This window comes from Xyrauchen texanus, chromosome 45, assembly GCF_025860055.1.
Source record: "Xyrauchen texanus isolate HMW12.3.18 chromosome 45, RBS_HiC_50CHRs, whole genome shotgun sequence".
Lineage (NCBI taxonomy): Eukaryota > Metazoa > Chordata > Actinopteri > Cypriniformes > Catostomidae > Xyrauchen > Xyrauchen texanus.
The window spans coordinates 3,711,901-3,736,319 of NC_068320.1; the positions used below are offsets into that span (position 1 = coordinate 3,711,901).

The 24,419-nt window shown below is 37.5% G+C and overlaps 1 long non-coding RNA gene across 16 annotated transcripts in view; it reads left to right on the top strand.

Annotated features, from left to right (window-relative positions):
- The window catches only part of LOC127637441 (uncharacterized), an 80,552-nt gene that overhangs the window by 15,076 nt on the left and 41,057 nt on the right, over positions 1-24,419 (top strand). For 3 of the 16 annotated variants that reach the window (XR_007969746.1, XR_007969739.1, XR_007969740.1), the window contains exon 3: positions 5,956-6,022. The exons of 5 other annotated variants lie outside the window; for them this stretch is intronic. This is a non-coding gene — a long non-coding RNA (uncharacterized LOC127637441). Of the gene's footprint in view, positions 1-669; positions 743-5,955; positions 6,023-10,654; positions 10,722-14,805; positions 14,847-15,356; positions 15,424-24,419 lie in introns of those variants that run through there. 8 more of the 16 variants (XR_007969747.1, XR_007969741.1, XR_007969742.1 and 5 more) reach the window with 6 other exon arrangements.

Consider the following 24,419-nt stretch of genomic DNA (forward strand, 5'->3'; position numbering starts at 1 on the left):
GCTGACGACGCCCCTATTATGTTCGCCTGAATTGCTTCCAAAAAAAAAAAAAAAATAGATGTCAAGGCATTGCACATTTTAAATTCTGAAGGGTTTCTTGATATCTTAAATTTTGTTGGCATGGCAACGCATGAAACGTAGTCATTTATTTTTGTGCATATTCACGTGTTTTATGGTATTTGGCATAATTTAACTTTATATAAAATGTAATAAATATGTTTATTAACATTAGACTTTAAATAAAATATAGTAAAAAATATAATTTTTAAATAAAATATAGTAAAAATATCAACTGAAATGTAAAAATATAAGAAAACCCATGTTTAATCCATTGTCTATTAATTATCTGTGGCAATTACAAGAAATGTCCAATAGAGGGCATCCAAGCTCACTTGTTAAATGATTTTCAACATGTCTGAATCCAGAATGGGCGGGGACTGAGTTCATGAGTTGGTTGAGGTCTTTTGCAGTTGAATCTCAAAAAAATGCAAACAATGTGTCCCCACTCAATATATACCAATTACCAATCACCAATTTTATTTCTGAAATCTGCCCTACTCATGACAATATAAGCTAAAGGCACATGTGATTGGTTAAGGGGTTACTGGGCAAGAATAATAAATGTATCATCATCACAGTCGTCCGTGATTTCCCTCTGTCTCCTCCCAGGAGAAATCACGGGAGATTTACTCTGGTGTTGGACTTTCTACTTCAAATTAAAAACTGAGGCGATTTTTGCAAGGTAAGAATGTTATTTAACATGTGTTGTCTATATTTTCTATTGAAAGTCAAAAGGTTTTAGTTACTGAAACATTTATTTGTAGTAATAATGCTAGTTATTTCTAGAAAAAATGCAGGTCACCGGTAATTATTTTGGATCTATTGCATCGCTCACTTTGAACGTAGATGTTGAATACACTGCAAAATTTTAAAACGTGAATAGACCTTTGGACGCTTGCAAATTGTCCCGCTTTGACCGCTTTGTCGATTACAAGCAGGAGCGAGAGACGCAAAATAATGGCATTTGCGTTTCGGATTAACGGGTTTATGAAGGTTTATACGTGTAACATCGTAAATAACGTAAAATGCGCTTCCCTGCACACGCTCACACTAACCTCAACAGTCAGGTGCTAAATGCACGCAGCGAGAGAGAGATGATTTTGACTCGCGCAGATTCTGCTGTTTTAAGTGAGTGTATATATGAATGTGTATGTATTGTTTGTTTCTATTTCTCATATGACTGATGGATGCAGAATGGACTCTTCGAGCCACCTAGATCATGGGCATGTTCAGGGGCTATCTAGCACATCCCTTTTGAGGTACAGTTACCAAACTTTGTACACACATAGATCTCATCAAGCCGGACAACTTTCGCGACTCACAGTCATAGGTTCTGCCCAAAAGGAAGTTGGCCATTTTGGATTGTTTGAAAAAGGCATACTGAGGAATTGGAAATACTCCTCCCAGGGATTTAATGGTACAGGCACCAAATGAGGGCTGACATCATGCAAAGACATTGACGATACTAGTTGCTGAGGGTTTTCTGATATATTGAACGGTGTTGCCATGGCGATAAATAAAACATAGTACAAATATCAACTGAAATGTAAAAATGCTAGAAAACGCCAAAATTCAGCTCAGGCTGCCCTGCCAACAACGCTATGGAAAAATCGTGGACACTCTGACGTAGTTGAAATCAAACAATGTTTCCCCACTCAATATATACATCAACTGAGGTGCGGATGCAATCTTTAAGAACCTTTAACCCTTTCCAGCCGGAGCGTTCAAATTTGGGAACAATTCTTCCCATGGTTCCTGTCTCCGTGTCTTCGCCGTCCAATCACCGATTTTATTTCTGAAATCTGCCCAGATACTCATGAAAATATAAGCTAAAGGCACATGTGATTGGTTAAGGGGTTACTGGGCAAGAATAATAAATGTATCGTAATCACAGTCATCCTTAATATTTCCTGGGAGCAGACAGAGGGAAATCACGGGAGATTTACTCCGGTGTTGGACTTAATACTTCAAATTAAAAACTGAGACGATTTTTGCAAGGTAAGAACGTTCTTTAACATGTGTTGTCTATATTTTCTATTGAAAGTCAAAAGATTTTAGTTACGCAACATTTATTTGTAGTAATAATGCTAAGCTGCTGAGGGTTTTTGATATATTGGACGGTGTTGCCATGGCGATAAATTAAACGGTACAAATATCAACTGAAATGTAAAAATGCTAGAAAACGTCAAAATTCCCTCAGGCTGCCCTGCCAACAACGCTATGGAAAAATCGTGGACACTCTGATGTGGTTGAAATAGGCGGCAACATTCGCTCAGAATGTTTTGTTAACTATATTTAAAGAGGCCTCAAAACATCCAGACATGTCGAGCGGTAACTTTTGATGACATATCTCAAGTAGCGTGATATCCTCATGAAATATTTTAATCTATTATTATATAATATTATATAAACCATAATAACCGCTTCATCAACTCACCTAGCACACCCAAAATTTCAGACACCTTTGTCCACGCATCGCTTTTTAACATTTTACTTATATCCCTGCAAGCAAACAGGGACGGATCAAATATTACGGGAAAACCCGCCATGGCAATAATCAGTTTCTCCTCCATTTTGCCTTCGAACTAATGTTTGGTGGGAACCAAAGTTTACACTGTTGTGTTCTCTAGACTTTGCTAGAGCGGAGCACTTCTATATTCCAATAGGTTGCCGCTGAACCGTGTCACAGCTCATTACCATAATGTTGCCCGCGACTTGAACTTTGCTCTTTTATATCGAACAGTGTTGCCATGGCGAGCTGACAAATTAACGTAAAAAAATGGAAAAAGGAAAAGTCTCATATCTTCTGCATGCAGATAATTAGAAATATCAAAATTGAGCCAATTTTGGGATGGGATATATGGGAGCCACCAACTAGCGGAAGGAAGTGTGTCACTTTTAACAGACGCTGACGACATCCCTATTATGTTCAGCCTGAATTGCTTCCAAAAAAAAAAAATACAGATTAATGTCAAGGCATTGCACATTTTAAATTCTGAAGGGTTTCTTGATATCTTAAATTTTGTTGGCATGGCAACGCATAAAACGTAGTCATTTATTTTTGTGCATATTCACGTGTTTTGTGGTATTTGGCATAATTTAACTTTATATAAAATGTAATAAATATGTTTATTAACATTAGACTTTAAATAAAATATAGTAAAAATATCAACTGAAATTTAAAAATACAAGAAAACCATTGTTTAATCCATCGTCTATTAATTATCTGTGGCAATTACAAGAAATGTCCAATAGAGGGCATCCAAGCTCACTTGCTGAATGGATTTTCAACTGGTCGGAGTCCAGAATGGGCGGGGACTGAGTTTATGAGTTGGTTGAGGTCGTTTGCAGTCGAATCTCATAAAAAAATGCAAACAATGTGTCCCCACTCAATATATACATCAACTGAGGTGCGGATGCAATCTTTAAAAACCTTTAACCCTTTCCAGCCGGAGCTTTAAAAATTTGGGAACAATTCTTCCCATGGTTCCTACCACAGTGTCTTCGCCGTCCAATCACCGATTTTATTTCTGAAATCTGCCCAGATACCCATGACAGAATAAGCTAAAGGCACATGTGATTGGTTAAGGGGTTTCTGGGCAAGAATAATAAATGTATCGTAATCACAGTCATCCTTCATTTTTCCTGGGAGGAGACAGAGGGGAAATCACTGGAGATTTACTCCGGTGTTGGACTTACTACTTCAAATAAAAACTGAAGCGATTTTTGCAAGGTAAGAACGTTCTTTAACATGTGTTGTCTATATTTTCTATTGAAAGTCAAAAGGTTTTAGTTACTGAAACATTTATTTGTAGTAATAATGCTAAGTTGCTGAGGGTTTTCTGATATATTGAACGGTGTTGCCATGGCGATAAATAAAACCTAGTACAAATATCAACTGAAATGTAAAAATGCAAGAAAACGTCAAAATTCGCTCAGGCTGCCCTGCCAAAAACGCTATGGAAAAATCGTGGACACTCTGACGTAGTTGAAATAGGCGGCAACATTCGCTCAGAATGCTTGGTTTTGTTAACTACATTTAAAGGGGCCTCAAAACATCCAGACATGTCGAGCGGTAACTTTTTGACGACATATCACAAGTAGCGTATATCCTCATGAAATATTTTAATCTATTATTATATAATGGCAAATCCAAAATTTCAGACACCTTTGTCCACGCATCGTTTTTAACATTTTATTTATATCCCTGTAAGCAAACAGGGACAGATCAAATATTACGGGAAAACCCGCCATGGCAATAATTAGTTTCTCCTCCATTTTGGCTTCGAACTAATGTTTGGTGGGAACCAAAGTTTACACTGTTGTGTTCTCTAGACTTCGCTAGAGCGGAGCACTACTATATTCCAATAGGTTGCCGCCGAACCGTGTCAGCTCATTACCATAATGTTGCCCGTACTTGAAATTTGCTCTTTTATATCGAACAGTGTTGCCATGGCGAAGCGACAAAGTAACATAAAAAAATGGAAAAAGGAAAAGTCTCATATCTTCTGCGTGCAGATAATTAAAAATATCAAAATTGATCTAAAAGTTTGTCCTTGCGGGCTGATCACTTTGATGTGACTATTGTGGGTCACGGTCGTAGCGCCACCAACTGGCGGAAGGAAGTGTCACTTTTAACAGACGTTGACGACGTCCCTATTATGTTCGCCTGAATTGCTTCCAAAAAAAAAAAAAAAATAGATGTCAAGGCATTGCACATTTTAAATTCTGAAGGGTTTCTTGATATCTTAAATTTTGTTGGCATGGCAACGCATGAAACGTAGTCATTTATTTTTGTGCATATTCACGTGTTTTATGGTATTTGGCATAATTTAACTTTATATAAAATGTAATAAATATGTTTATTAACATTAGACTTTAAATAAAATATAGTAAAAAATATAATTTTTAAATAAAATATAGTAAAAATATCAACTGAAATGTAAAAATATAAGAAAACCCATGTTTAATCCATTGTCTATTAATTATCTGTGGCAATTACAAGAAATGTCCAATAGAGGGCATCCAAGCTCACTTGTTAAATGATTTTCAACATGTCTGAATCCAGAATGGGCGGGACTGAGTTCATGAGTTGGTTGAGGTCTTTTGCAGTTGAATCTCAAAAAAATGCAAACAATGTGTCCCCACTCAATATATACCAATTACCAATCACCAATTTTATTTCTGAAATCTGCCCTACTCATGACAATATAAGCTAAAGGCACATGTGATTGGTTAAGGGGTTACTGGGCAAGAATAATAAATGTATCATCATCACAGTCGTCCGTGATTTCCCTCTGTCTCCTCCCAGGAGAAATCACGGAGATTTACTCTGGTGTTGGACTTTCTACTTCAAATTAAAAACTGAGGCGATTTTTGCAAGGTAAGAATGTTATTTAACATGTGTTGTCTATATTTTCTATTGAAAGTCAAAAGGTTTTAGTTACTGAAACATTTATTTGTAGTAATAATGCTAGTTATTTCTAGAAAAAATGCAGGTCACCGGTAATTATTTTGGATCTATTGCATCGCTCACTTTGAACGTAGATGTTGAATACACTGCAAAATTTTAAAACGTGAATAGACCTTTGGACGCTTGCAAATTGTCCCGCTTTGACCGCTTTGTCGATTACAAGCAGGAGCGAGAGACGCAAAATAATGGCATTTGCGCTTCGGATTAACGGGTTTATGAAGGTTTATACGTGTAACATCGTAAATAACGTAAAATGCGCTTCCCTGCACACGCTCACACTAACCTCAACAGTCAGGTGCTAAATGCACGAGCGAGAGAGAGAGATGATTTTGACTCGCGCAGATTCTGCTGTTTTAAGTGAGTGTATATATGAATGTGTATGTATTGTTTGTTTCTATTTCTCATATGACTGATGGATGCAGAATGGACTCTTCGGCGCCACCTAGATCATGGGCATGTTCAGGGGCTATCTAGCACATCCCTTTTGAGGTACAGTTACCAAACTTTGTACACACATAGATCTCATCAAGCCGGACAACTTTCGCACTCACAGTCATAGGTTCTGCCCAAAAGGAAGTTGGCCATTTTGGATTGTTTGAAAAAGGCATACTGAGGAATTGGAAATACTCCTCCCAGGGATTTAATGGTACAGGCACCAAATGAGGGCTGACATCATGCAAAGACATTGACGATACTAGTTGCTGAGGGTTTTCTGATATATTGAACGGTGTTGCCATGGCGATAAATAAAACATAGTACAAATATCAACTGAAATGTAAAAATGCTAGAAAACGCCAAAATTCGCTCAGGCTGCCCTGCCAACAACGCTATGGAAAAATCGTGGACACTCTGACGTAGTTGAAATCAAACAATGTTTCCCCACTCAATATATACATCAACTGAGGTGCGGATGCAATCTTTAAGAACCTTTAACCCTTTCCAGCCGGAGCTGTTCAAATTTGGGAACAATTCTTCCCATGGTTCCTGTCTCCGTGTCTTCGCCGTCCAATCACCGATTTTATTTCTGAAATCTGCCCAGATACTCATGAAAATATAAGCTAAAGGCACATGTGATTGGTTAAGGGGTTACTGGGCAAGAATAATAAATGTATCGTAATCACAGTCATCCTTAATATTTCCTGGGAGCAGACAGAGGGGAAATCACGGGAGATTTACTCCGGTGTTGGACTTAATACTTCAAATTAAAAACTGAGACGATTTTTGCAAGGTAAGAACGTTCTTTAACATGTGTTGTCTATATTTTCTATTGAAAGTCAAAAGATTTTAGTTACGCAACATTTATTTGTAGTAATAATGCTAAGCTGCTGAGGGTTTTTGATATATTGGACGGTGTTGCCATGGCGATAAATTAAACGGTACAAATATCAACTGAAATGTAAAAATGCTAGAAAACGTCAAAATTCCCTCAGGCTGCCCTGCCAACAACGCTATGGAAAAATCGTGGACACTCTGATGTGGTTGAAATAGGCGGCAACATTCGCTCAGAATGTTTTGTTAACTATATTTAAAGAGGCCTCAAAACATCCAGACATGTCGAGCGGTAACTTTTTGATGACATATCTCAAGTAGCGCGTATATCCTCATGAAATATTTTAATCTATTATTATATAATATTATATAAACCATAATAACCGCTTCATCAACTCACCTAGCACACCCAAAATTTCAGACACCTTTGTCCACGCATCGTTTTTAACATTTTACTTATATCCCTGCAAGCAAACAGGGACGGATCAAATATTACGGAAAACCCGCCATGGCAATAATCAGTTTCTCCTCCATTTTGCCTTCGAACTAATGTTTGGTGGGAACCAAAGTTTACACTGTTGTGTTCTCTAGACTTTGCTAGAGCGGAGCACTTCTATATTCCAATAGGTTGCCGCTGAACCGTGTCACAGCTCATTACCATAATGTTGCCCGCGACTTGAACTTTGCTCTTTTATATCGAACAGTGTTGCCATGGCGAGCGACAAATTAACGTAAAAAAATGGAAAAAGGAAAAGTCTCATATCTTCTGCATGCAGATAATTAGAAATATCAAAATTGAGCCAATTTTGGGATGGGATATATGGGAGCCACCAACTAGCGGAAGGAAGTGTGTCACTTTTAACAGACGTTGACGACATCCCTATTATGTTCGCCTGAATTGCTTCCAAAAAAAAAAAATACAGATTAATGTCAAGGCATTGCACATTTTAAATTCTGAAGGGTTTCTTGATATCTTAAATTTTGTTGGCATGGCAACGCATAAAACGTAGTCATTTATTTTTGTGCATATTCACGTGTTTTGTGGTATTTGGCATAATTTAACTTTATATAAAATGTAATAAATATGTTTATTAACATTAGACTTTAAATAAAATATAGTAAAAATATCAACTGAAATTTAAAAATACAAGAAAACCATTGTTTAATCCATCGTCTATTAATTATCTGTGGCAATTACAAGAAATGTCCAATAGAGGGCATCCAAGCTCACTTGCTGAATGGATTTTCAACTGGTCGGAGTCCAGAATGGGCGGGGACTGAGTTTATGAGTTGGTTGAGGTCGTTTGCAGTCGAATCTCATAAAAAAATGCAAACAATGTGTCCCCACTCAATATATACATCAACTGAGGTGCGGATGCAATCTTTAAAAACCTTTAACCCTTTCCAGCCGGAGCTTTAAAAATTTGGGAACAATTCTTCCCATGGTTCCTACCACAGTGTCTTCGCCGTCCAATCACCGATTTTATTTCTGAAATCTGCCCAGATACCCATGACAGAATAAGCTAAAGGCACATGTGATTGGTTAAGGGGTTTCTGGGCAAGAATAATAAATGTATCGTAATCACAGTCATCCTTCATTTTTCCTGGGAGGAGACAGAGGGGAAATCACTGGAGATTTACTCCGGTGTTGGACTTACTACTTCAAATAAAAACTGAAGCGATTTTTGCAAGGTAAGAACGTTCTTTAACATGTGTTGTCTATATTTTCTATTGAAAGTCAAAAGGTTTTAGTTACTGAAACATTTATTTGTAGTAATAATGCTAAGTTGCTGAGGGTTTTCTGATATATTGAACGGTGTTGCCATGGCGATAAATAAAACCTAGTACAAATATCAACTGAAATGTAAAAATGCAAGAAAACGTCAAAATTCGCTCAGGCTGCCCTGCCAAAAACGCTATGGAAAAATCGTGGACACTCTGACGTAGTTGAAATAGGCGGCAACATTCGTTCAGAATGCTTGGTTTTGTTAACTACATTTAAAGGGGCCTCAAAACATCCAGACATGTCGAGCGGTAACTTTTGACGACATATCACAAGTAGCGTATATCCTCATGAAATATTTTAATCTATTATTATATAATGGCAAATCCAAAATTTCAGACACCTTTGTCCACGCATCGCTTTTTAACATTTTATTTATATCCCTGTAAGCAAACAGGGACAGATCAAATATTACGGAAAACCCGCCATGGCAATAATTAGTTTCTCCTCCATTTTGGCTTCGAACTAATGTTTGGTGGGAACCAAAGTTTACACTGTTGTGTTCTCTAGACTTCGCTAGAGCGGAGCACTACTATATTCCAATAGGTTGCCGCTGAACCGTGTCAGCTCATTACCATAATGTTGCCCGTACTTGAAATTTGCTCTTTTATATCGAACAGTGTTGCCATGGCGAAGCGACAAAGTAACATAAAAAAATGGAAAAAGGAAAAGTCTCATATCTTCTGCGTGCAGATAATTAAAAATATCAAAATTGATCTAAAAGTTTGTCCTTGCGGGCTGATCACTTTGATGTGACTATTGTGGGTCACGGTCGTAGCGCCACCAACTGGCGGAAGGAAGTGTCACTTTTAACAGACGTTGACGACGTCCCTATTATGTTCGCCTGAATTGCTTCCAAAAAAAAAAAAAAAATAGATGTCAAGGCATTGCACATTTTAAATTCTGAAGGGTTTCTTGATATCTTAAATTTTGTTGGCATGGCAACGCATGAAACGTAGTCATTTATTTTTGTGCATATTCACGTGTTTTATGGTATTTGGCATAATTTAACTTTATATAAAATGTAATAAATATGTTTATTAACATTAGACTTTAAATAAAATATAGTAAAAAAATATAATTTTTAAATAAAATATAGTAAAAATATCAACTGAAATGTAAAAATATAAGAAAACCCATGTTTAATCCATTGTCTATTAATTATCTGTGGCAATTACAAGAAATGTCCAATAGAGGGCATCCAAGCTCACTTGTTAAATGATTTTCAACATGTCTGAATCCAGAATGGGCGGGGACTGAGTTCATGAGTTGGTTGAGGTCTTTTGCAGTTGAATCTCAAAAAAATGCAAACAATGTGTCCCCACTCAATATATACCAATTACCAATCACCAATTTTATTTCTGAAATCTGCCCTACTCATGACAATATAAGCTAAAGGCACATGTGATTGGTTAAGGGGTTACTGGGCAAGAATAATAAATGTATCATCATCACAGTCGTCCGTGATTTCCCTCTGTCTCCTCCCAGGAGAAATCACGGAGATTTACTCTGGTGTTGGACTTTCTACTTCAAATTAAAAACTGAGGCGATTTTTGCAAGGTAAGAATGTTATTTAACATGTGTTGTCTATATTTTCTATTGAAAGTCAAAAGGTTTTAGTTACTGAAACATTTATTTGTAGTAATAATGCTAGTTATTTCTAGAAAAAATGCAGGTCACCGGTAATTATTTTGGATCTATTGCATCGCTCACTTTGAACGTAGATGTTGAATACACTGCAAAATTTTAAAACGTGAATAGACCTTTGGACGCTTGCAAATTGTCCCGTTTGACCGCTTTGTCGATTACAAGCAGGAGCGAGAGACGCAAAATAATGGCATTTGCGTTTCGGATTAACGGGTTTATGAAGGTTTATACGTGTAACATCGTAAATAACGTAAAATGCGCTTCCCTGCACACGCTCACACTAACCTCAACAGTCAGGTGCTAAATGCACGAGCGAGAGAGAGATGATTTTGACTCGCGCAGATTCTGCTGTTTTAAGTGAGTGTATATATGAATGTGTATGTATTGTTTGTTTCTATTTCTCATATGACTGATGGATGCAGAATGGACTCTTCGGCGCCACCTAGATCATGGGCATGTTCAGGGGCTATCTAGCACATCCCTTTTGAGGTACAGTTACCAAACTTTGTACACACATAGATCTCATCAAGCCGGACAACTTTCGCACTCACAGTCATAGGTTCTGCCCAAAAGGAAGTTGGCCATTTTGGATTGTTTGAAAAAGGCATACTGAGGAATTGGAAATACTCCTCCCAGGGATTTAATGGTACAGGCACCAAATGAGGGCTGACATCATGCAAAGACATTGACGATACTAGTTGCTGAGGGTTTTCTGATATATTGAGCGGTGTTGCCATGGCGATAAATAAAACATAGTACAAATATCAACTGAAATGTAAAAATGCTAGAAAACGTCAAAATTCGGCTCAGGCTGCCCTGCCAACAACGCTATGGAAAAATCGTGGACACTCTGACGTAGTTGAAATCAAACAATGTTTCCCCACTCAATATATACATCAACTGAGGTGCGGATGCAATCTTTAAGAACCTTTAACCCTTTCCAGCCGGAGCGTTCAAATTTGGGAACAATTCTTCCCATGGTTCCTGTCTCCGTGTCTTAGCCGTCCAATCACCGATTTTATTTCTGAAATCTGCCCAGATACTCATGAAAATATAAGCTAAAGGCACATGTGATTGGTTAAGGGGTTACTGGGCAAGAATAATAAATGTATCGTAATCACAGTCATCCTTAATATTTCCTGGGAGCAGACAGAGGGAAATCACGGAGATTTACTCCGGTGTTGGACTTAATACTTCAAATTAAAAACTGAGACGATTTTTGCAAGGTAAGAACGTTCTTTAACATGTGTTGTCTATATTTTCTATTGAAAGTCAAAAGATTTTAGTTACGCAACATTTATTTGTAGTAATAATGCTAAGCTGCTGAGGGTTTTTTGATATATTGGACGGTGTTGCCATGGCGATAAATTAAACGGTACAAATATCAACTGAAATGTAAAAATGCTAGAAAACGTCAAAATTCCCTCAGGCTGCCCTGCCAACAACGCTATGGAAAAATCGTGGACACTCTGATGTGGTTGAAATAGGCGGCAACATTCGTTCAGAATGTTTTGTTAACTATATTTAAAGAGGCCTCAAAACATCCAGACATGTCGAGCGGTAACTTTTTGATGACATATCTCAAGTAGCGCGTATATCCTCATGAAATATTTTAATCTATTATTATATAATATTATATAAACCATAATAACCGCTTCATCAACTCACCTAGCACACCCAAAATTTCAGACACCTTTGTCCACGCATCGTTTTTAACATTTTACTTATATCCCTGCAAGCAAACAGGGACGGATCAAATATTACGGGAAAACCCGCCATGGCAATAATCAGTTTCTCCTCCATTTTGCCTTCGAACTAATGTTTGGTGGGAACCAAAGTTTACACTGTTGTGTTCTCTAGACTTTGCTAGAGCGGAGCACTTCTATATTCCAATAGGTTGCCGCTGAACCGTGTCACAGCTCATTACCATAATGTTGCCCGCGACTTGAACTTTGCTCTTTTATATCGAACAGTGTTGCCATGGCGAGCTGACAAATTAACGTAAAAAAATGGAAAAAGGAAAAGTCTCATATCTTCTGCATGCAGATAATTAGAAATATCAAAATTGAGCCAATTTTGGGATGGGATATATGGGAGCCACCAACTAGCGGAAGGAAGTGTGTCACTTTTAACAGACGTTGACGACATCCCTATTATGTTCGCCTGAATTGCTTCCAAAAAAAAAAAAATACAGATTAATGTCAAGGCATTGCACATTTTAAATTCTGAAGGGTTTCTTGATATCTTAAATTTTGTTGGCATGGCAACGCATAAAACGTAGTCATTTATTTTTGTGCATATTCACGTGTTTTGTGGTATTTGGCATAATTTAACTTTATATAAAATGTAATAAATATGTTTATTAACATTAGACTTTAAATAAAATATAGTAAAAATATCAACTGAAATTTAAAAATACAAGAAAACCATTGTTTAATCCATCGTCTATTAATTATCTGTGGCAATTACAAGAAATGTCCAATAGAGGGCATCCAAGCTCACTTGCTGAATGGATTTTCAACTGGTCGGAGTCCAGAATGGGCGGGGACTGAGTTTATGAGTTGGTTGAGGTCGTTTGCAGTCGAATCTCATAAAAAAATGCAAACAATGTGTCCCCACTCAATATATACATCAACTGAGGTGCGGATGCAATCTTTAAAAACCTTTAACCCTTTCCAGCCGGAGCTTTAAAAATTTGGGAACAATTCTTCCCATGGTTCCTACCACAGTGTCTTCGCCGTCCAATCACCGATTTTATTTCTGAAATCTGCCCAGATACCCATGACAGAATAAGCTAAAGGCACATGTGATTGGTTAAGGGGTTTCTGGGCAAGAATAATAAATGTATCGTAATCACAGTCATCCTTCATTTTTCCTGGGAGGAGACAGAGGGAAATCACTGGAGATTTACTCCGGTGTTGGACTTACTACTTCAAATAAAAACTGAAGCGATTTTTGCAAGGTAAGAACGTTCTTTAACATGTGTTGTCTATATTTTCTATTGAAAGTCAAAAGGTTTTAGTTACTGAAACATTTATTTGTAGTAATAATGCTAAGTTGCTGAGGGTTTTCTGATATATTGAACGGTGTTGCCATGGCGATAAATAAAACCTAGTACAAATATCAACTGAAATGTAAAAATGCAAGAAAACGTCAAAATTCGCTCAGGCTGCCCTGCCAAAAACGCTATGGAAAAATCGTGGACACTCTGACGTAGTTGAAATAGGCGGCAACATTCGTTCAGAATGCTTGGTTTTGTTAACTACATTTAAAGGGGCCTCAAAACATCCAGACATGTCGAGCGGTAACTTTTTGACGACATATCACAAGTAGCGTATATCCTCATGAAATATTTTAATCTATTATTATATAATGGCAAATCCAAAATTTCAGACACCTTTGTCCACGCATCGTTTTTAACATTTTATTTATATCCCTGTAAGCAAACAGGGACAGATCAAATATTACGGGAAAACCCGCCATGGCAATAATTAGTTTCTCCTCCATTTTGGCTTCGAACTAATGTTTGGTGGGAACCAAAGTTTACACTGTTGTGTTCTCTAGACTTCGCTAGAGCGGAGCACTACTATATTCCAATAGGTTGCCGCCGAACCGTGTCAGCTCATTACCATAATGTTGCCCGTACTTGAAATTTGCTCTTTTATATCGAACAGTGTTGCCATGGCGAGCGACAAAGTAACATAAAAAAATGGAAAAAGGAAAAGTCTCATATCTTCTGCGTGCAGATAATTAAAAATATCAAAATTGATCTAAAAGTTTGTCCTTGCGGGCTGATCACTTTGATGTGACTATTGTGGGTCACGGTCGTAGCGCCACCAACTGGCGGAAGGAAGTGTCACTTTTAACAGACGTTGACGACGTCCCTATTATGTTCGCCTGAATTGCTTCCAAAAAAAAAAAAAAAATAGATGTCAAGGCATTGCACATTTTAAATTCTGAAGGGTTTCTTGATATCTTAAATTTTGTTGGCATGGCAACGCATGAAACGTAGTCATTTATTTTTGTGCATATTCACGTGTTTTATGGTATTTGGCATAATTTAACTTTATATAAAATGTAATAAATATGTTTATTAACATTAGACTTTAAATAAAATATAGTAAAAAATATAATTTTTAAATAAAATATAGTAAAAATATCAACTGAAATGTAAAAATATAAGAAAACCCATGTTTAATCCATTGTCTATTAATTATCTGTGGCAATTACAAGAAATGTCCAATAGAGGGCATCCAAGCTCACTTGTTAAATGATTTTCAACATGTCTGAATCCAGAATGGGCGGGGACTGAGTTCATGAGTTGGTTGAGGTCTTTTGCAGTTGAATCTCAAAAAAATGCAAACAATGTGTCCCCACTCAATATATACCAATTACCAATCACCAATTTTATTTCTGAAATCTGCCCTACTCATGACAATATAAGCTAAAGGCACATGTGATTGGTTAAGGGGTTACTGGGCAAGAATAATAAATGTATCATCATCACAGTCGTCCGTGATTTCCCCTCTGTCTCCTCCCAGGAGAAATCACGGGAGATTTACTCTGGTGTTGGACTTTCTACTTCAAATTAAAAACTGAGGCGATTTTTGCAAGGTAAGAATGTTATTTAACATGTGTTGTCTATATTTTCTATTGAAAGTCAAAAGGTTTTAGTTACTGAAACATTTATTTGTAGTAATAATGCTAGTTATTTCTAGAAAAAATGCAGGTCACCGGTAATTATTTTGGATCTATTGCATCGCTCACTTTGAACGTAGATGTTGAATACACTGCAAAATTTTAAAACGTGAATAGACCTTTGGACGCTTGCAAATTGTCCCGTTTGACCGCTTTGTCGATTACAAGCAGGAGCGAGAGACGCAAAATAATGGCATTTGCGTTTCGGATTAACGGGTTTATGAAGGTTTATACGTGTAACATCGTAAATAACGTAAAATGCGCTTCCCTGCACACGCTCACACTAACCTCAACAGTCAGGTGCTAAATGCACGAGCAGAGAGAGAGATGATTTTGACTCGCGCAGATTCTGCTGTTTTAAGTGAGTGTATATATGAATGTGTATGTATTGTTTGTTTCTATTTCTCATATGACTGATGGATGCAGAATGGACTCTTCGGCGCCACCTAGATCATGGGCATGTTCAGGGGCTATCTAGCACATCCCTTTTGAGGTACAGTTACCAAACTTTGTACACACATAGATCTCATCAAGCCGGACAACTTTCGCACTCACAGTCATAGGTTCTGCCCAAAAGGAAGTTGGCCATTTTGGATTGTTTGAAAAAGGCATACTGAGGAATTGGAAATACTCCTCCCAGGGATTTAATGGTACAGGCACCAAATGAGGGCGACATCATGCAAAGACATTGACGATACTAGTTGCTGAGGGTTTTCTGATATATTGAGCGGTGTTGCCATGGCGATAAATAAAACATAGTACAAATATCAACTGAAATGTAAAAATGCTAGAAAACGTCAAAATTCGCTCAGGCTGCCCTGCCAACAACGCTATGGAAAAATCGTGGACACTCTGGCGTAGTTGAAATCAAACAATGTTTCCCCACTCAATATATACATCAACTGAGGTGCGGATGCAATCTTTAAGAACCTTTAACCCTTTCCAGCCGGAGCGTTCAAATTTGGGAACAATTCTTCCCATGGTTCCTGTCTCCGTGTCTTCGCCGTCCAATCACCGATTTTATTTCTGAAATCTGCCCAGATACTCATGAAAATATAAGCTAAAGGCACATGTGATTGGTTAAGGGGTTACTGGGCAAGAATAATAAATGTATCGTAATCACAGTCATCCTTAATATTTCCTGGGAGCAGACAGAGGGAAATCACGGGAGATTTACTCCGGTGTTGGACTTAATACTTCAAATTAAAAACTGAGACGATTTTTGCAAGGTAAGAACGTTCTTTAACATGTGTTGTCTATATTTTCTATTGAAAGTCAAAAGATTTTAGTTACGCAACATTTATTTGTAGTAATAATGCTAAGCTGCTGAGGGTTTTTTGATATATTGGACGGTGTTGCCATGGCGATAAATTAAACGGTACAAATATCAACTGAAATGTAAAAATGCTAGAAAACGTCAAAATTCCCTCAGGCTGCCCTGCCAACAACGCTATGGAAAAATCGTGGACACTCTGATGTGGTTGAAATAGGCGGCAACATTCGTTCAGAATGTTTTGTTAACTATATTTAAAGAGGCCTCAAAACATCCAGACATGTCGAGCGGTAACTTTTTGATGACATATCTCAAGTAGCCGTATATCCTCATGAAATATTTTAATCTATTATTATATAATATTATATAAACCATAATAACCGCTTCATCAACTCACCTAGCACACCCAAAATTTCAGACACCTTTGTCCACGCATCGTTTTTAACATTTTACTTATATCCCTGCAAGCAAACAGGGACGGATCAAATATTACGGAAAACCCGCCATGGCAATAATCAGTTTCTCCTCCATTTTGCCTTCGAACTAATGTTTGGTGGGAACCAAAGTTTACACTGTTGTGTTCTCTAGACTTTGCTAGAGCGGAGCACTTCTATATTCCAATAGGTTGCCGCTGAACCGTGTCACAGCTCATTACCATAATGTTGCCCGCACTTGAACTTTGCTCTTTTATATCGAACAGTGTTGCCATGGCGAGCGACAAATTAACGTAAAAAAATGGAAAAAGGAAAAGTCTCATATCTTCTGCATGCAGATAATTAGAAATATCAAAATTGAGCCAATTTTGGGATGGGATATATGGGAGCCACCAACTAGCGGAAGGAAGTGTGTCACTTTTAACAGACGTTGACGACATCCCTATTATGTTCAGCCTGAATTGCTTCCAAAAAAAAAAAATACAGATTAATGTCAAGGCATTGCACATTTTAAATTCTGAAGGGTTTCTTGATATCTTAAATTTTGTTGGCATGGCAACGCATAAAACGTAGTCATTTATTTTTGTGCATATTCACGTGTTTTGTGGTATTTGGCATAATTTAACTTTATATAAAATGTAATAAATATGTTTATTAACATTAGACTTTAAATAAAATATAGTAAAAATATCAACTGAAATTTAAAAATACAAGAAAACCATTGTTTAATCCATCGTCTATTAATTATCTGTGGCAATTACAAGAAATGTCCAATAGAGGGCATCCAAGCTCACTTGCTGAATGGATTTTCAACTGGTCGGAGTCCAGAATGGGCGGGGACTGAGTTTATGAGTTGGTTGAGGTCGTTTGCAGTCGAATCTCATAAAAAAATGCAAACAATGTGTCCCCACTCAATATATACATCAACTGAGGTGCGGATGCAATCTTTAAAAACCTTTAACCCTTTCCAGCCGGAGCTTTAAAAATTTGGGAACAATTCTTCCCATGGTTCCTACCACAGTGTCTTCGCCGATCCAATCACCGATTTTATTTCTGAAATCTGCCCAGATACCCATGACAGAATAAGCTAAAGGCACATGTGATTGGTTAAGGGGTTTCTGGGCAAGAATAATAAATGTATCGTAATCACAGTCATCCTTCATTTTTCCTGGGAGGAGACAGAGGGAAATCACTGGAGATTTACTCCGGTGTTGGACTTACTACTTCAAATAAAAACTGAAGCGATTTTTGCAAGGTAAGAACGTTCTTTAACATGTGTTGTCTATATTTTCTATTGAAAGTCAAAAGGTTTTAGTTACTGAAACATTTATTTGTAGTAATAATGCTAAGTTGCTGAGGGTTTTCTGATATATTGAACGGTGTTGCCATGGCGATAAATAAAACCTAGTACAAATATCAACTGAAATGTAAAAATGCAAGAAAACGTCAAAATTCGCTCAGGCTGCCCTGCCAAAAACGCTATGGAAAAATCGTGGACACTCTGACGTAGTTGAAATAGGCGGCAACATTCGTTCAGAATGCTTGGTTTTGTTAACTACATTTAAAGGGGCCTCAAAACATCCAGACATGTCGAGCGGTAACTTTTGACGACATATCACAAGTAGCGTATATCCTCATGAAATATTTTAATCTATTATTATATAATGGCAAATCCAAAATTTCAGACACCTTTGTCCACGCATCGTTTTTAACATTTTATTTATATCCCTGTAAGCAAACAGGGACAGATCAAATATTACGGAAAACCCGCCATGGCAATAATTAGTTTCTCCTCCATTTTGGCTTGGAACTAATGTTTGGTGGGAACCAAAGTTTACACTGTTGTGTTCTCTAGACTTCGCTAGAGCGGAGCACTACTATATTCCAATAGGTTGCCGCCGAACCGTGTCAGCTCATTACCATAATGTTGCCCGTACTTGAAATTTGCTCTTTTATATCGAACAGTGTTGCCATGGCGAGCGACAAAGTAACATAAAAAAATGGAAAAAGGAAAAGTCTCATATCTTCTGCGTGCAGATAATTAAAAATATCAAAATTGATCTAAAAGTTTGTCCTTGCGGGCTGATCACTTTGATGTGACTATTGTGGGTCACGGTCGTAGCGCCACCAACTGGCGGAAGGAAGTGTCACTTTTAACAGACGTTGACGACGTCCCTATTATGTTCAGCCTGAATTGCTTCCAAAAAAAAATAAAAAATAGATGTCAAGGCATTGCACATTTTAAATTCTGAAGGGTTTCTTGATATCTTAAATTTTGTTGGCATGGCAACGCATGAAACGTAGTCATTTATTTTTGTGCATATTCACGTGTTTTATGGTATTTGGCATAATTTAACTTTATATAAAATGTAATAAATATGTTTATTAACATTAGACTTTAAATAAAATATAGTAAAAAATATAATTTTTAAATAAAATATAGTAAAAATATCAACTGAAATGTAAAAATATAAGAAAACCCATGTTTAATCCATTGTCTATTAATTATCTGTGGCAATTACAAGAAATGTCCAATAGAGGGCATCCAAGCTCACTTGTTAAATGATTTTCAACATGTCTGAATCCAGAATGGGCGGGGACTGAGTTCATGAGTTGGTTGAGGTCTTTTGCAGTTGAATCTCAAAAAAATGCAAACAATGTGTCCCCACTCAATATATACCAATTACCAATCACCAATTTTATTTCTGAAATCTGCCCTACTCATGACAATATAAGCTAAAGGCACATGTGATTGGTTAAGGGGTTACTGGGCAAGAATAATAAATGTATCATCATCACAGTCGATCCGTGATTTCCCCTCTGTCTCCTCCCAGGAGAAATCACGGGAGATTTACTCTGGTGTTGGACTTTCTACTTCAAATTAAAAACTGAGGCGATTTTTGCAAGGTAAGAATGTTATTTAACATGTGTTGTCTATATTTTCTATTGAAAGTCAAAAGGTTTTAGTTACTGAAACATTTATTTGTAGTAATAATGCTAGTTATTTCTAGAAAAAATGCAGGTCACCGGTAATTATTTTGGATCTATTGCATCGCTCACTTTGAACGTAGATGTTGAATACACTGCAAAATTTTAAAGCGTGAATAGACCTTTGGACGCTTGCAAATTGTCCCGTTTGACCGCTTTGTCGATTACAAGCAGGAGCGAGAGACGCAAAATAATGGCATTTGCGTTTCGGATTAACGGGTTTATGAAGGTTTATACGTGTAACATCGTAAATAACGTAAAATGCGCTTCCCTGCACACGCTCACACTAACCTCAACAGTCAGGTGCTAAATGCACGAGCGAGAGAGAGATGATTTTGACTCGCGCAGATTCTGCTGTTTTAAGTGAGTGTATATATGAATGTGTATGTATTGTTTGTTTCTATTTCTCATATGACTGATGGATGCAGAATGGACTCTTCGAGCCACCTAGATCATGGGCATGTTCAGGGGCTATCTAGCACATCCCTTTTGAGGTACAGTTACCAAACTTTGTACACACATAGATCTCATCAAGCCGGACAACTTTCGCACTCACAGTCATAGGTTCTGCCCAAAAGGAAGTTGGCCATTTTGGATTGTTTGAAAAAGGCATACTGAGGAATTGGAAATACTCCTCCCAGGGATTTAATGGTACAGGCACCAAATGAGGGCTGACATCATGCAAAGACATTGACGATACTAGTTGCTGAGGGTTTTCTGATATATTGAACGGTGTTGCCATGGCGATAAATAAAACATAGTACAAATATCAACTGAAATGTAAAAATGCTAGAAAACGTCAAAATTAGCTCAGGCTGCCCTGCCAACAACGCTATGGAAAAATCGTGGACACTCTGGCGTAGTTGAAATCAAACAATGTTTCCCCACTCAATATATACATCAACTGAGGTGCGGATGCAATCTTTAAGAACCTTTAACCCTTTCCAGCCGGAGCGTTCAAATTTGGGAACAATTCTTCCCATGGTTCCTGTCTCCGTGTCTTCGCCGTCCAATCACCGATTTTATTTCTGAAATCTGCCCAGATACTCATGAAAATATAAGCTAAAGGCACATGTGATTGGTTAAGGGGTTACTGGGCAAGAATAATAAATGTATCGTAATCACAGTCATCCTTAATATTTCCTGGGAGCAGACAGAGGGAAATCACGGGAGATTTACTCCGGTGTTGGACTTAATACTTCAAATTAAAAACTGAGGCGATTTTTGCAAGGTAAGAACGTTCTTTAACATGTGTTGTCTATATTTTCTATTGAAAGTCAAAAGATTTTAGTTACGCAACATTTATTTGTAGTAATAATGCTAAGCTGCTGAGGGTTTTTTGATATATTGGACGGTGTTGCCATGGCGATAAATTAAACGGTACAAATATCAACTGAAATGTAAAAATGCTAGAAAACGTCAAAATTCCCTCAGGCTGCCCTGCCAACAACGCTATGGAAAAATCGTGGACACTCTGATGTGGTTGAAATAGGCGGCAACATTCGTTCAGAATGTTTTGTTAACTATATTTAAAGAGGCCTCAAAACATCCAGACATGTCGAGCGGTAACTTTTTGATGACATATCTCAAGTAGCTGTATATCCTCATGAAATATTTTAATCTATTATTATATAATATTATATAAACCATAATAACCGCTTCATCAACTCACCTAGCACACCCAAAATTTCAGACACCTTTGTCCACGCATCGTTTTTAACATTTTACTTATATCCCTGCAAGCAAACAGGGACGGATCAAATATTACGGGAAAACCCGCCATGGCAATAATCAGTTTCTCCTCCATTTTGCCTTCGAACTAATGTTTGGTGGGAACCAAAGTTTACACTGTTGTGTTCTCTAGACTTTGCTAGAGCGGAGCACTTCTATATTCCAATAGGTTGCCGCTGAACCGTGTCACAGCTCATTACCATAATGTTGCCCGCACTTGAACTTTGCTCTTTTATATCGAACAGTGTTGCCATGGCGAAGCGACAAATTAACGTAAAAAAATGGAAAAAGGAAAAGTCTCATATCTTCTGCATGCAGATAATTAGAAATATCAAAATTGAGCCAAAAGTTTGTCCTTCCGGGCTGATCACTTTGATTGTGGGTCACGGTCGTAGTGCCACCAACTGGCGGAAGGAAGTGTGTCACGTTTAACAGACGTTGACAAATCCCTATTATGTTCGCCTGAATTGCTTCCAAAAAAAAATACAGATTAATGTCAAGGCATTGCACATTTTAAATTCTGAAGGGTTTCTTGATAGCTTAAATTTTGTTGGCATGGCAATGCATAAAATGTAGTCATTTATTTTTGTGCATATTCATGTGTTTTGTGGTATTTGGCATAATTTAACTTTATATAAAATGTAATAAATATGTTTATTAACATTAAACTTTAAATAAAATATAGTAAAAATATAAATTGAAATGTAAAAATACAAGAAAAAACATGTTTAATCCACTGTCTATTAATTATCTGTAGTAATTACAAGAAATGTCCAATAGAGGGCATCCAAGCTCACGTGTTGAATGATTTTCAACAGGTCTGAGTCCAGAATGGGCGGGGACTGAGTTCAGGAGTTGGTTGAGGTCTTTTGCAGTCGAATCTCATAAAAAAAAAATGCAAACAATGTGTCCCCACTCAATATATATACATCAACTGAGGTGCGGATGCAATCTTTAAGAACCTTTAACCCTTTCCAGCCGGAGCGTTCAAATTTGGGAACAATTCTTCCCATGGTTCCTGTCTCCTTGTCTTCGCCGTCCAATCACCGATTTTATTTCTGAAATCTGCCCAGATACTCATGACAATATACGCTAAAGGCACATGTGATTGGTTAAGGGGTTACTGGGCAAGAATAATAAATTTTTTTCTGGGAGGAGACAGGGGAAATCACGGGAGATTTACTCCGGTGTTGGACTTACTACTTCAAATTAAAAACTGAGACGATTTTTGCAAGGTAAGAGCGTTCTTTAACATGTGTTGTCTATATTTTCTATTGAAAGTCAAAAGGTTTTAGGTACGAAACATTTATTTGTAGTAATAATGCTAGTTATTTCTAGAAAATATGCAGGTCACCGGTAATTATTTTGGATCCATTGCATATTGGACCTCTCTCTTTGAACGTAGATGTTGAATACACTGCAAAATATTAAAACGTGAAAAGACCTTTGCACGTTTGCAAATTGTCCCGTTTGACAGCTTTGTCGATTACAAACAGGAGCAAGAGACGCAAAAAAAAATGGCATTTTTTTTCTATTTCTCAAATGACTTATACTCGCAGTAACACTAACACGGTTACTCTTTATATTTTGGGTATGGCTGGCCATTCTCGCACTGGTCCCAAGTCAGCTAGAAAGTGTAAACGCTTCCCTGACTCTGTTTCTGATCCCTTGTACTCTGACATCTATTTCACAGGCACCATAACCTCTCCCGTTTAAGACTAGCCGTCCATTCGGTATTGAGCTAGATAGCTTGTGCGGTCAACCTCCAATATGATGTGAGAAACTGACTTTTTCATGCTGTTTTTACTGAGACATCACCTTGCATTATTGGCGATAGAAACAATAGAGCTATCCATGCAGATCAACACTTTTTGCACAAAACCCGATTAGAGGTCGACCGATTAATCGGCCGTTTTTTTTGCATTTTTTAACATAATCAGCATCGGCCAATATCCAAGTATATCAAGCCGATTATTAGGCAGGCGCATCTGTGGGCAGCCTATTGTTGTTGTGGAACATGTATGATGCACGCTGCCCCTAGAGTCATTTTCCAGCAGAGTGAGCAGACCTCTTCCAGTGCCTAAGGAAGGATCTAAGTTCCTTGGAGAAAACGGTAAGGATTAAATTTGTATAAATCCTTTATATTTAATTAAAAACTTTTGATATGTTACTGCCAACTTCAAGAAAAAACGCGATAGGCGACATGACGTTCGGCTACTTTGGATATTGATAGCGTAGTTGAAGTTGCATTATCACAGCAGAAGGGTTGCTATCATGTCACAATAAGTAAGCAAGAATTTTGCAATTACAGACAATGAATCTGAGACTTTTATTTGTTCTGTTTGTGTGTCTTATATTTGAGAGGGTTGTCACTCAATGCAGAGAAATAAGTAATAAAAAGATACCAACGCACTATAGGCTATTGAAGGACTGGCTTTGGTAAGCTCGGACATTACCGGTTCTGCTGTCGGTACTGGAGAAATTAAGAAAATACATTATTGCTATAAAGAGAAAGTTATTTTATCTCGCCAGCCATTTCTATGTATAATAATATGAAACCATTTGTCTGATGCAATTTAGCTATTCGCAGACAGAGAGAGAGAGCTCTCTCTCATGCGGTGCCACAGCGAGCACAACACGAGCCCTGCTTAATGAGTGACAGAACTAAACATTCAAATGTAGCCTGGTTACACTTTAGATCTGTGATATTAGTCTGATTTTTTTTTAGATTTCATCTCCCAAAGATTCTAAAAATATTTATACATAAGCCGCGTTCTGTCTAGCACAACTTCCTTCCCTTCACAGCGGTGCATTGACATTTCTCCCTAATACTCAAACTTAACGTCAGAATCAGCACGATCGGTGATTGTTGTAAAATGCAGTCTAGCTACTGTTGCTAAATTGCGGGATGCGTTTAATAATAAAAAGAGCGCAAGAGATACCGTTCCCAAGGCGGCGCGCACTCCGAAACAGACCTCAACGAGACAAGCAAAGTGTAGGCTACTTTGGGTTTCATGTGCGAGTCTAAACGATCAACTATACACAAAAATTTCAAACGACCGG